The sequence below is a fragment of the Propithecus coquereli genome, unplaced genomic scaffold (assembly GCF_000956105.1).
Source record: "Propithecus coquereli isolate 6110/MARCELLA unplaced genomic scaffold, Pcoq_1.0 Scaffold21, whole genome shotgun sequence".
Classification (NCBI taxonomy): Eukaryota; Metazoa; Chordata; class Mammalia; order Primates; family Indriidae; genus Propithecus; species Propithecus coquereli.
This window is the reverse complement of record NW_012146078.1, coordinates 2,835,394-2,847,985: the sequence shown is the minus strand read 5'-3', so window position 1 is coordinate 2,847,985 and position 12,592 is coordinate 2,835,394.

Here is a 12,592-nt window from a genome sequence, read left to right as displayed (position 1 = left end):
CTTGTGTGTGTGTGAGTGTAGACACACATGCATACATACATATATACACATTCATATATATACATCTGTGCATCTATCTATGTATAGTATGCATATATATCTTCATTCAGTTATAACAACAGTAGGTAGAAAAATCTCTACCTTTCCATTGGTTGGCTGTCTACATCATTGTTCAACAAAAACTTACATCTCCCAAGGCAATTACTATGATTTACTTCTCACTGAATATATTTCTGCTAACATTAAATAAGTATGATAGTTACAATAAAGTAGCTTATGTATAATTATTTAGCCCCAACATGATATTTGAAGATTATAAACATGATTACCTATGATAAACATTTGACTCTCTGTGGTTCAATTTAATAAATACTTGGCTGGTTTTTAAACTTCATACTTTTGCCGTTTTCCAGTGGTTGTATGAGTTCTATGCATATTAGAAATGAGTATCAGTATGTTCTGTATGTATGAAAAAATTTATTGCCCCAGATATGAAATACTTCTAGTTTAAAATGTGTAAAATCAAGTAGATTTTAGTTCTTTTGCAAATGTTTCAAAATGTTCACAATGTTGGATGATTTAGGTGTTGAGGATTTCATTGTTTTACTAAATAAACCTCTTATAAACCGACATCTTTATTTTCCAATTTTGTTAAGTGAAGCAATTTCCCACTTATCACATTTACTTACTTGTACTTCTTAAGATCTATGTAGAAATAATTCTAATGAACCTAGAAAGCCTCAATTACGTAATGACTGACGTTCTTGTATTTATGAAGCAAACCAATGTGTTATGTGTGATTGTTATTTTTGCATTGACCTACTTAGATTATATAGGTACAATTCTGGTAGTTTAAAGTTTAACACAACATCTAATGTAAAAAAATGAAAGCACTTATCAAAAGATTGATTTGTTTCACTGATCAACACCTAAGTGCACATGTAAGAATAACATTTATTGGGTGTCAGGCAGGTGGGAGGGGGGAGGAGGGGATGGATATATGCAAACATAATGAGTGCAATGCCCACCATGTGGGGGACTGGGGGATGAACAGGCTTGAAGCTCTGACTTGGTGGGGGTGGTAAGGGCAACATACGTAACCTAAACATCTGTACCCCCATAATATGCTGAAATAAAAAAAAAGATGGATGGTTACAGTTTATGAGTCACTGGCAAAACTACAAAACCTCAACAGTCATACTATTTCTGCTACTGTCTTATTAACTGTAAACATGGATGAAATGAAGAGATTTAACAGAAAATATAATGCAGAGAAACACATTCAGTTATTCTATACAATTCACAGAAAACTATCAGACATATTTTATTGTCTGTATGCTTACCACTGCCTATTGAATTTCAAAGTGTGTTTATTCTGATAATAAAATTCAACCTTAACACCAATACAAGAAAATTTACTGAGCATTGTATAACTTAAAAAAAGACATTGTAATATGCAATTGTATATTACCTTTAATTATTAATATTTATTTTCACTTTTTAATAAGTTGACCTTGAAACAAAAGCAAACAGGAGAGAGAAAGAGAGCAAGAAAAAGAAAACCTGCTTCCTTATTTATAAGTATGCTCAATCGAATACTTACATAACCCTTTAGTAATAATAAAACCTGTTTCTCATTATTAAGAATTTCATCCATTGCTCCCATAGGTTTGGACAGTATGCTTAGTTTGGTAATAAAAAGCATTCTCCCTTTTTCCTACCAGTGATCTTCAAATGATTAACTAATAATAATCTCATAATGATTTCCAGATGTTGCTCACAATGCAAGGAGTGTCCACTTATCTTCCACACAGGATGGTGTGGGAATTGAGATTCTCTTCTAGCTGTGAAATAGAGATCACATTGGAAAATATTTCCCATCCAGAATCTGAAATTCTAAATGAGGAGAAAGATTGTTCCTAATACAAACCTGTTGACTGATTCAAAAGATTTTTGAATTAGCTGCTTTACGCCTAAACTCTTAATATGCTAAAAAGTGAATTGGGTTGCTTAACAAATACATCAGAGGAATTACAAAGAAATATTTGAAAACTATTTTGATGTATTCTCCAAAGACCAGCCTTTGTAATTCAAAGGCAGTGACACTTAGCAGAAAGAACTACTAGAGAAGGGTAGAAGGCAGAAGTTCAAACTTCTAGAATTGAATCTAATCTCTGCAATCCCTTCCAGCTATAAATTATGTCCACTCTCTTTCTTTTGGTTTGTTTATTTATTCATTTATTTGAATTCATATGAGATCATCCCAAAGGGAGTTTTAAAATTATATGGTTTAATTTAATCAGGTTTAATTAGTAATGATACTCAAATCTAACAGTTAAAGCCATTCAGAATTCTTAACCATGTTATTTGAGGAATTGTCAAGTCAAATGCCCTCTTCTTTCAGTATCTTGCAACTCCAGCTTTCAAGCACTGTTGATGTAGTGTAGTCATTTTATCAAAGACCTGCTGAAAAAAGAGACACAAGTAGATAAGCAGGCATTTTTAATTTCCTCTCCTTAGAAAGTATAGCAGAAAAAATAATAATAAAAAAAAAGCTGCTTGAAATCAAAGTCACTCGGTCTCTTTTAGAAATGTCTAAGCTGACTGAGGACTTTGTTCTGGACAACTTGACAGGGAGGAGCAACAACAATGTACTGTGAGTTCCAGGAAAGGGATGAGAAGGACCAGACTTAAAGGTCTGGTCAGTTAGGGAATCCTAGAAGGGATTCTTCCACCACAGAGTCCCAGAGAAGTTCAAAGAACTGAAAGGAGACAGTAAGACCTACAGAAGCTAGACCCTAAATCCAGTGTATCTCAACCTCACCCAAGATTCTCATGACCCAAGAGCCCAGAATATCAGAGCCTAGACCCTCATCATCTCAGTCAGCAGTGTATCCTCATATTACAGCAAGTGTTACAGCGAGTGGTCCCGAGGACAAACCCAGCGTCACACTGAGAGTCGGAGGATCAAAGTTTATTCTCCAACAGGCTCAGAGGTTCTTGCCACCAAATTATGAGCCCCGTCTACCAGATTTTTCCTACTTTTATTAAGTTGGGGTGGTCTGAGGGGTGGGATATCAGGTGGCCAATGCCTGCCAGGTAATAGGTTAGTCGATGTGTCAGGTAATAGGTTCATATTATGTTGATGCACCAGGTACTAGGGTAGTTTATGCACCAGGTGATAGGTTTAGTGTTATGTTGTTGCTCCAGGTAATAGATTAGTTGATGGGCCAGGTAATAGGTTAGTATTATGCTGATGTGCCAGGTAATAGATTAGTTGATGGGCCAGGTAATAGGTTAGTATTATGCTGATGCGGGTCTTCCATGAGGGACGGGGGTCTCAGGTGGCTGATATGCCAAGTAATAGATGAGGGTTTTCCTTATCCCTAAGGCTAGAGTCATCCCTCCATTGCTTGTCATTGGGCAAAATCTTGGGACATCTCCACAACACTACAGGGTTACTCTGATTATGATTAAGATTAACTAAGTTTACTCCCAACACAACAAAATTCTTATTCAGAATGAGATTTATGCTGATTTGAGGAAATCAATAAATTTAATAATTCTTCCACATCTGAATGTACGGTTGCAATGATTTACCTATTACACAAGTATTTCTACATAGATACTTTAAATATATATGTGTGGTTGATTTTCTGTGCATATTATTTATATGTCTCTAATGTGGCCACCAAGTTTAATGGCAATAGATATACTAATGAATATTAAAAATGTGCTAAGAATTGTGTTTGACTGGAAATAGAAAGCATGGAATCATCCTTGTGAAGCTTACAGTTAAATAAATTGGTTCAATCTTAAGCACTAACTTTTATCTATTGATGGTTCCTGAGCTCTGTGTTGAAGTGTATTCTGGGTGTGAGACTAGTAATTTTACCAGTACTTAAATTTATAATAAATTATTGATTCATGATTTCTGTATGGATGGGAAAGGGGACACTAGTCGAATATGTTTAACTATAAGTTCTTTCCAATAGAGCAGGTTCATGTTTTAAGGAAGAGGCTGGACTATATTTTATCCTCAGTGTTCCATCAAAATTCAAGATATGGTATGAAGCTTAGTAAATGAGTTAGAATATCAAATCCAGCATTTAATAACATGTAACTTTGAGCTCGATTTGTGCATACTCCAATTTCTTTTTGTATAATCAGAACATAACAATAGTGCTAACTGGATAGGATGAGGATTAAAGATGGGAATAAATCGCTTGTACAATGCTTAGAATGTAGAAAATGCTCAATACATTATTATGAGTCTAGGAATCATTTGAAGATATATTAATTTGACTTCCTTTCCACTCTTTTTCTAAATCATATTCAAATGGTATTAGAAAATATTACAAACGTCTTTTCAACATGGTAAGATTCTTTATTTAAAAAGCCCAAACTGCAACATATTCAGGCATTCAGAACAATAATTATCATAAACACAGAATAATAAGCTAATAAGTTAATCATATAATTAATTTCTTTTTAAATCTGTATTAATGTTATAAATATTTCTTTCTCCTATATATAGATATAGCTCAATAGTAATGCGTATAGTATAAATTTTTTATTTCTAAAACATATAGAAAACTTCTAGTCTTACAGTTCACCTTCACTTTTCCTTTTTTACAGAAGTTCGCTCTTCAGCTACCATAATCTGCTTTTTTTGTTGAGTTTGTCAAGTTCTTTTAGAGACTGTTTTAACTAGCTTTCGAGTGTGCCGATGTGTGTGTGTTTCTCTCTCTGTAAAACTAATTGAATTGCTTACAGCTTAATCCCTGCTTTATAACTTCAATTTTTGACATCTCATTTCTGAATTAGTTACTGTCATTTTGCCTGACCTTTTCAATCTTCTCAATGTCTTTCCTATAAATACAACAAGAATTAAACACAGTAGTCAGAATATGGTCCGACTGTGAAGTTAAGTACTGACAGAAAGACTATAGTCATTTTTGCACTTTGAAATAAGTATACCAAGGACATTTTTACATTATCCTTGACTTGTTTGTTGCCATTTACTTCTAGATGTCTGAAACTAATAAAGCTCTGTTTAAATTAAAAACATTAAAAATTAAAATATTATGAACAGAGATGAGGAACTCTAATATTCTAGTTATAAAAATTAGCTTTAGTTTAGCATCAATTTAATATTAAAACTTCCTCTTCCATTGAGCTCACATGATGCTACATCACTGTCTCCTCTCTTCATATTCCAGCTTCTTGTTCATCCCACTTCAATCAGTGAAGGCTTTCACTCCTTGATAGGACTCCCTGTCCACACCTATACTGGTCATTTCAACAACCAACAAAAAAAATCATCCATCATCTTCACCTCTTGACTTAACCTCCTTATTACAATGATGGCCCACTTCACTAGATCTAATTCACCCACCTCTACAACCATATTTTATTATTACCAGTAATGCTACCGTTTCTAAAATAATTAATTAAAACTTTCCACTCTCTTGTGGAAACACTCTAAGGTTTGTTTGCTCTATGCCTTCAGTAAAGTGATTCTTTAAACTTATGAAGACTTTATCCATTGACCTTTCACATTCTTTGAATCAATTTGTCACTTTCTCTCAACACTTTCCTCCTTATCCAAGTCAAATTCTATAATTCATCAATGTAATTATTTTCATACAATATTTTAAATTTGCCTGACCCCTTTCCTTCTCTTCATCCAGCCTGAGAAACATCAACCTTTTTGGGATAAAGTTGACTTCTGAAGAAAATCATATATCCAGATGAATTGGTACCACTGTGAATTCATGATCATATAGTCAAAACAATAATCTTTCCATCATGTCATTTCCCTACTAAAATTACCTTCCCACATTCTGCAATGATGAATTTGTATGTTTCCATTTTCTTTTAACCTCCTCCATTCATTCTCATTTACGACTTTACCTTTTAATTCACTGAGAAAATAGAACACATATTCAACCAATCAATTCATAAACTTACCTGCATCTACACAGATCCTGTCTGTCTCCCTACCTTTGAAACAGAAGAAATGTCCCTTCTTCTTGAAAAGCATAATCCCTTCATATGCCTTCTTGTCATCTTAGAACCCTGTGAAAAAACAATTCTCCATGTGTTTCTTATGTTTCTGCATGTAGCAAATAGAGACACTGACATTTATACTGGACTATCATTTTATCTGTAAAGTGAACATCCTTGGAAGATAGAATGGTGCCTGTTTTCGGGAAGAGGGAAGATATTTTTTGCCAGCAAATGCAATGAACATGATACTTTCTACCATCACAAAGACTGGGCAGGTTTTCTTACAGCCTATTATAAAAGATTCAAGTTTCCTAAGCTGAGCTTTCGTCAGCTGTGAGGTAAACTCCTTGTATTATCATTTGTCTGAACCAGCTTTCTTCACTCTCATAGGATTTCAGAGGCAAGAGGAATTTACAAGAGTCTGAAGCTCAATCTTGTTGTACCATGAGTTGTAAAGTCCTGTTTTTCTGATCTAATAGTCTGGTGTCTTCTCCAGCATCCATGACACTGTGTCAGACTAGCATGTCGGTAAAGGTAAAGTAATGGCAAGGTTGGTAAGACAAGAATGGCAAGATGAAAACCTCAGCCATTCACTATTCTTGCTATCCTTTTCATTATCCTCTTCTGAGTCTTTACCTCCTTCTCCATGAAATAATTCTCACAGGTGTTTGAGATAATCCAGAATTATCTTTATAACAGTTAAAAGAAGACCAACATCTTCCTTGACATCAAATTATCTTCCAGCTGTTTCCCTGACTTTCGAGTTTCCTGCCAAAGATAAATTTTCTCTGCATCCATTTCTCAATTTTCATACATTTTTATTCACAACACTAGTTTCAAAACATGTTGTATTTCAGGAAGCATACTGTGAAAATCACCAAGGACATCCATATTATCTAAATACAATGAGAGGCTCTCAGTCTTATAGTCCTACATCTCCTTGTATCAATAAACGTAGTTTTTAGTAGTCCTTCCTTAAAATATTATATTTTTTGGCTCTCAAAATATCATGCTTCTTTTATTGGGATTTATTTTCAGACTTCATTACTAGGTTGTCTCCTGAATAAGAACTCTATATGGCACATTTTCTTAAGGTATAACCCTAAGTCCTTTCTTTCCTCACCCAAAAATCTCCACATAGATTATCTTTTTTTGGTCACATAGTATGAGGTTAATTTTAGGTGTCAACTTGACTGGATTAAGGGATACCTAGATAGCTGGTAAAGCATACTTTTGGGTGTGTCTGTGAGGGTGTTTCTGCAGGAGATTGGCTTGTGAGTTAGTGGACTGAGTAGGGAAGATCTGCCCTCAATGTGGGTGAGCACCATCCAGGGAGCTGAGGGCCCAGATAGAACACAAAGGCAGAGAAAGGTGAATTCACTCTTTCTCTCCTGGAGCTTGCTCACCATTCTACTCCTTCCCTTGGACATCAGCACCCAGGTTCTCCAGGCTTTGGAGTATAGGACTTGCACCAGCGGTGCCCCGCAACCCCTCAGTTTCTCAGGCCCTGGACTCAGTCTGAAAGTTACACCATTAGCTTCTCTAGTTCTGAGGCCTTCAGACTTGGACTGAGCCATACTGCTGACTTCCCTGGTTCCCCAGATTACAGACAGCATATTCTAGGACTCCACAGTTTTGTGAATCAATCCCAATAAATCTCCTATCATCTATCTATCTATCTCTCTCTCTATATATATACCTATTATTTCTATCTTTCTGGAGAATCCCAACTAATATACTTAGCTTTAATTAATACAATAATTCCTCACTTAACATGATCAATAGGTTCTTGGAAACTACAACTTTAAGGGGAATGACATACAGCAGACCCTTGAATAATATCATTTCCTTCAATGTTGTTTCATTATAAAATTGATGAAGAAAAAAATTGTTTTTTTGCACATGTCATTTCTCTTAAAGTCAGTTTCTAAGAATCTATTAATGATGGTAAGTGAAGATTTACTGTATTTCTATGTTAAGAAATCTCAATGTCTCCCTTGAATTTCAAACTAGTATTTTAAAATTTTCCTCGCATGGATGTCTTATATACATCACAAAATTGACATGACCTGGACAACCACTGCTGCATAACCGCCCATCATCATTTTTCACATTTCAGTAAATGACATTAACTTAAGCTCAACTCAGATGCCTGGGAGTTTCCTTTAAGCTTCTATGTGTCTACCCTTATGCAATGCATTACCAGGCTTTTACCCAAAAAACATTTCACAATCTGTCCACTGTGCATCTTCTTATCCACCTTAGTGTATACCATCGTATCTTTATCTGTTGGATTCAATGCTAATTTCTTGCTTCTTAATTGGCCTTTTCGATTCTGATCCGCTTATCATCCTTTCAATCCTTCAAATGTCACAATGTACACTATATGGGTGACAGGTGTACTAAAAGCCCTGACTTTGCCACTCTACAATTCATCCATATAACCAAAAACTATTTGTATCCCCTAAATCTATTGAAATAAATTAATTGAAAAAAACTTAAAAAATGTCACAATGATCTTTAGATATAGAAATAAAATTAAATAATTTGTTTTCTTCAAAAGTAATGAAGAGTCCACGAACAGTGGCTCACACTTGTAATCCGAGCACTTTGGGAGGTCAAGAAAAGTCTGACCAACATAGTGAGACCCCATCTCTACAAAAAAATGGAAAAATTAGCTGGGTGTGGTGGCATGTGCTTGTAGTCCCATCTACTCAGAGACTGAATCAGGAGGATCACTTGAGCCTGGGAGTTTGAAGTTACAGTGAGCTAAGATGATACCGTTGTACTCTAGCCTGGGCAACACAGTGAGAGCCTGAAAGAAAAGAAAAGAAAAGAACAGAAAAGAAAAGGAAAGGAAAGGAAAAGAAAGGAAAGGAAAGGAAAGGAAGAAAGAAAGAAAGAAAGAAAGAAAGAAAGAAAGAAAGAAAGAAAGAAAGAAAGAAAGAAAGAAAGAGAAAGAAAGAAGGAAAGAAAGAAGGAAAGAAAAGAGAGGGAGGGAGGGAGGAAGGAGGAAGGAAGGAAAAAAGAAAGAGAAAGAAAGAGAGAAAGAAAGGGAAAGAGGGAGAGAAATGAAGGGAGGAAGGAAGAAGAAATGAAGAAAAAAACTTTAATAAACACACATTTTGGTACCAGCAGCATTGCAAATTATTACCATGATCTACAGGACTCTAGCATTCTGTGACACCTGCATATCTTCACACCTTCATTTCCCTCTGTGTTCTCTCTTTAGCTGTTGGTGTCAGTTTATTTAAGTTCCTTGAGATCACCAAATTTTTCTCTGCCACAAAGCATTTTATCCTTTCTTATTTCCTCTATCTGAAATGCCCTTAACCTCATTCTTCACTTAGACAATTTCTTCTTATCCTTCAGATTTCAGTTAAATTTCAGCATTCATTTTAATTTTTTTCATAATTCTTAGCCCAATTTGCAATTATACTGTATTTCTGCTTGTTTATTACCTGTCTCACCTACTTAACTTCAGAATAGAGCCATTCGGTTTTGTTTACCATTAAAACTCTAATACCTAGAAGAATGCTTGGAACACAGTACTTAGTAGGTTTTGAAAATAAATGAATAATTCAATAGAAAATTCGAATTGCAAAATAGATTGTTTATACTTAGAAGTTTACCATATTTTATTAAAATTCAAAGTTTGCCATTTTATTTATAATAAAATTTTGATTAACTTACTAAGAACCTTGTCATCTATGTCAGCATTGACTGCGTACTGAATAGTATCGTCAAAGGTAATTTAAATTTGCTGGGGTTACTCAATTTGGTTATCTAAAATGGTAGAATGATACCAGAATTGATTTTGTTGTGTAGACACGTCTCAAGTTGATTACTAAGCAAGTTATATAATACTGTGAATTCCATCTATTCAGAGTTCAATCTAATCAAACCACTTTCAATTTTTATTACTTGGTATATGAAGATGAAATAATGTTGTAAACATGGTTGACCAGAAAATCGGAGGGATTATCGATGAAATAAATCATAGGAGATACAGAGTAAATAAGACCAGTTAGGATATAGTTCTATATTGAGGCTCCACATTTCTTTCTTTTTAAGCAAAAACTAAAAGTAAACATTTATGTTTGAAATTTAGTAACTGTAACATATTATAAATACGAATCTAAAAACATTTTTTAACTAATTTCCATTAAGGCATGGAAGTTCAAATTAAAGTAAAATATACACATTACGGACTACATCCTTATTAGAGCACTACTTTTGTCTAAATAGGAGAATATTAATTTTTAATTTTAAGGGAAGAAGCTGACTTTTCACTTAAATTAATTTGTCTTTGATTACATGCTTCAGTTTTAAATTTTGTACAAATTTTGTGAAAAACCTCAAGCATTATTTGTTATAAGGATTCAAAATACTATTTCTGAAATATTTTAGAATGTTTCTATAAAACTAAGAACCAGATATGAGATAGTCAATTAATATTAAGAGGCTTTATTGTAGCTGTCATCCATCAATTTGAGTTGTATTAGAAAAAGGAACACTATTTTGGCCCATGTTTTGGTATTATTTTAAGATTCCTTGTTCTGAAAATGAGTTGGATGTGAGAACATACTTTTTGGCAGCCAATAAAAATGCTATAGGAGATATTTATAATCTTGCCATTGCAGAAATTTTGGAAAATAAGTAGGTGAATTTAAAGGGTAGGTAGAAATGAGCTATTTAGTGAGTTTTTACTCTGTGTTAAAATTCTGTCCTTTATGGATTAAAATATAATAAAAACTAGTTTTACTCTAAAAAATTAAACCACCATTTATCAACTACCAATTCAATTTTCTTGGTCAAACTAAGGTTGTTGTTGTTTATAACGTGTCCTGACTTCATGATCTATATCAAGACCTGTGACCAGTTTCCATGCTTAGAATCAGACCAACTTTTGGGATCACATTCATGCATCGAGCGTTGAATAATGTTAGATGAGGTGCTGTAGGGAGAATAGTAGTTAAGGTCCTGTGGTGTGTGTACAAACCACACATGTAGACATACACATGAGCACACTCATATGTGCACATACAATAGCATACATATGACTCTTCATTGCTATTGACCAGTGACTACTGTGTTTCACCCTTCTTTCCTTTCCTGAATGGAAATTTTTATTGCCCTTATTCCATCAGTGTTTATTGGATATGTGTTGGGAGGTCGGCAGAGAGCTTGCCTTTTAGCCCATGAGAAAGCACATTTGGACCCTATTTAAAAGACTATACACTGAGATTCCATACACAGGGTTAGAAACATTGTCTGGATGGAGCTGTGGGTTACCTCTCATGGGAAGGGGTGAGGATGCATTATTTGTATGGGAAGAATGATACAGCACAAATTCAGACTATGGAATAAAATATTAGTTATTTCACATTATTTTTAGTGGCACAAAGAGATCATATATCTCATCATCCGTTTTAGTTAGATATGTTCACTGATTCTTGCTATGGAATGTAAATGAAGTTACATATCACTAGCCTGTAATGTAATATAAAGTCTCTCCTAGCACTTTTTCCTTTATAGATGGTTAGAACATTCAGACACCCAGAGGTATCTGGCAGTCACCTGCTGAAGACAACAGAGTTTCCATTAGCCTTGAGTCCTGTATGAATGCATAGAGAAATATCATCTAACCAAATTACAAATCCACCCAGTACTTTTATACAAGTAAGAGGTAAAATTCTACTTTGTTTGAGCCTTTATATATCTTAGATCTATTTGTAGTAGCAGCTAGCATGATCCTCACTCTCTAATTATGAAAAATGAGAAAGAAAATCCAAGTAATTAATCAGTAACATATATTAAATATATCTTAAATTCCTAATAATTGTCTTAATATAATTAATATATAACAAATTCATATTAAGCACTATTAGGAAACATGACCAAATATTACATACAGCATCCCTTTACATTAAAGAGTAATATAGACACAAATTCTTATGCACAACCAGAATTATCTAATAGGATGATGAAAAACAAAAATGCATACAATTGTCAATTATATAATGAATTGTTTGTCTATATCAGTAGTTCTTAATCTTGTCTTTATATTAGAACCATTTAAGGAGCTTTTTAAACACACTGATTCCTAATAACCAATCATCATAATTCTACAAAACCTCCTGAAAAGTTTCAACTGTGCAGACAGAATTTAGAACTACCAGGCTTCATAGCAACAATTTAGCAAGTTACAAGTTATACGTCTTACATTTATTTCCAACATAGGTGAATTATATAGGTATTATTCAGTTCACACATCACTCCATGTTTCTTAGTCAGAAGCATGAATTCAGGTCTGTAAGCCTCTATAAAAACAAATACGGGTGACAAATATGGTTTTTATAGAGGCTTACAGACCTGAATTCATGCTTCTGACTAAGAAACATGGAATCTGTATACCATGGAGTACTATTCAGCTTTAAGAAACAATGGTGATATAGCACCTCTTGTATAGTCCTGGATAGAGCTGGAACGCATTCTACTAAGTGAAGTATCCCAAGAATGGAAAGACAAGCACCACATGTACTCACCATCAAATTGGTATTAACTGATCAACACATAA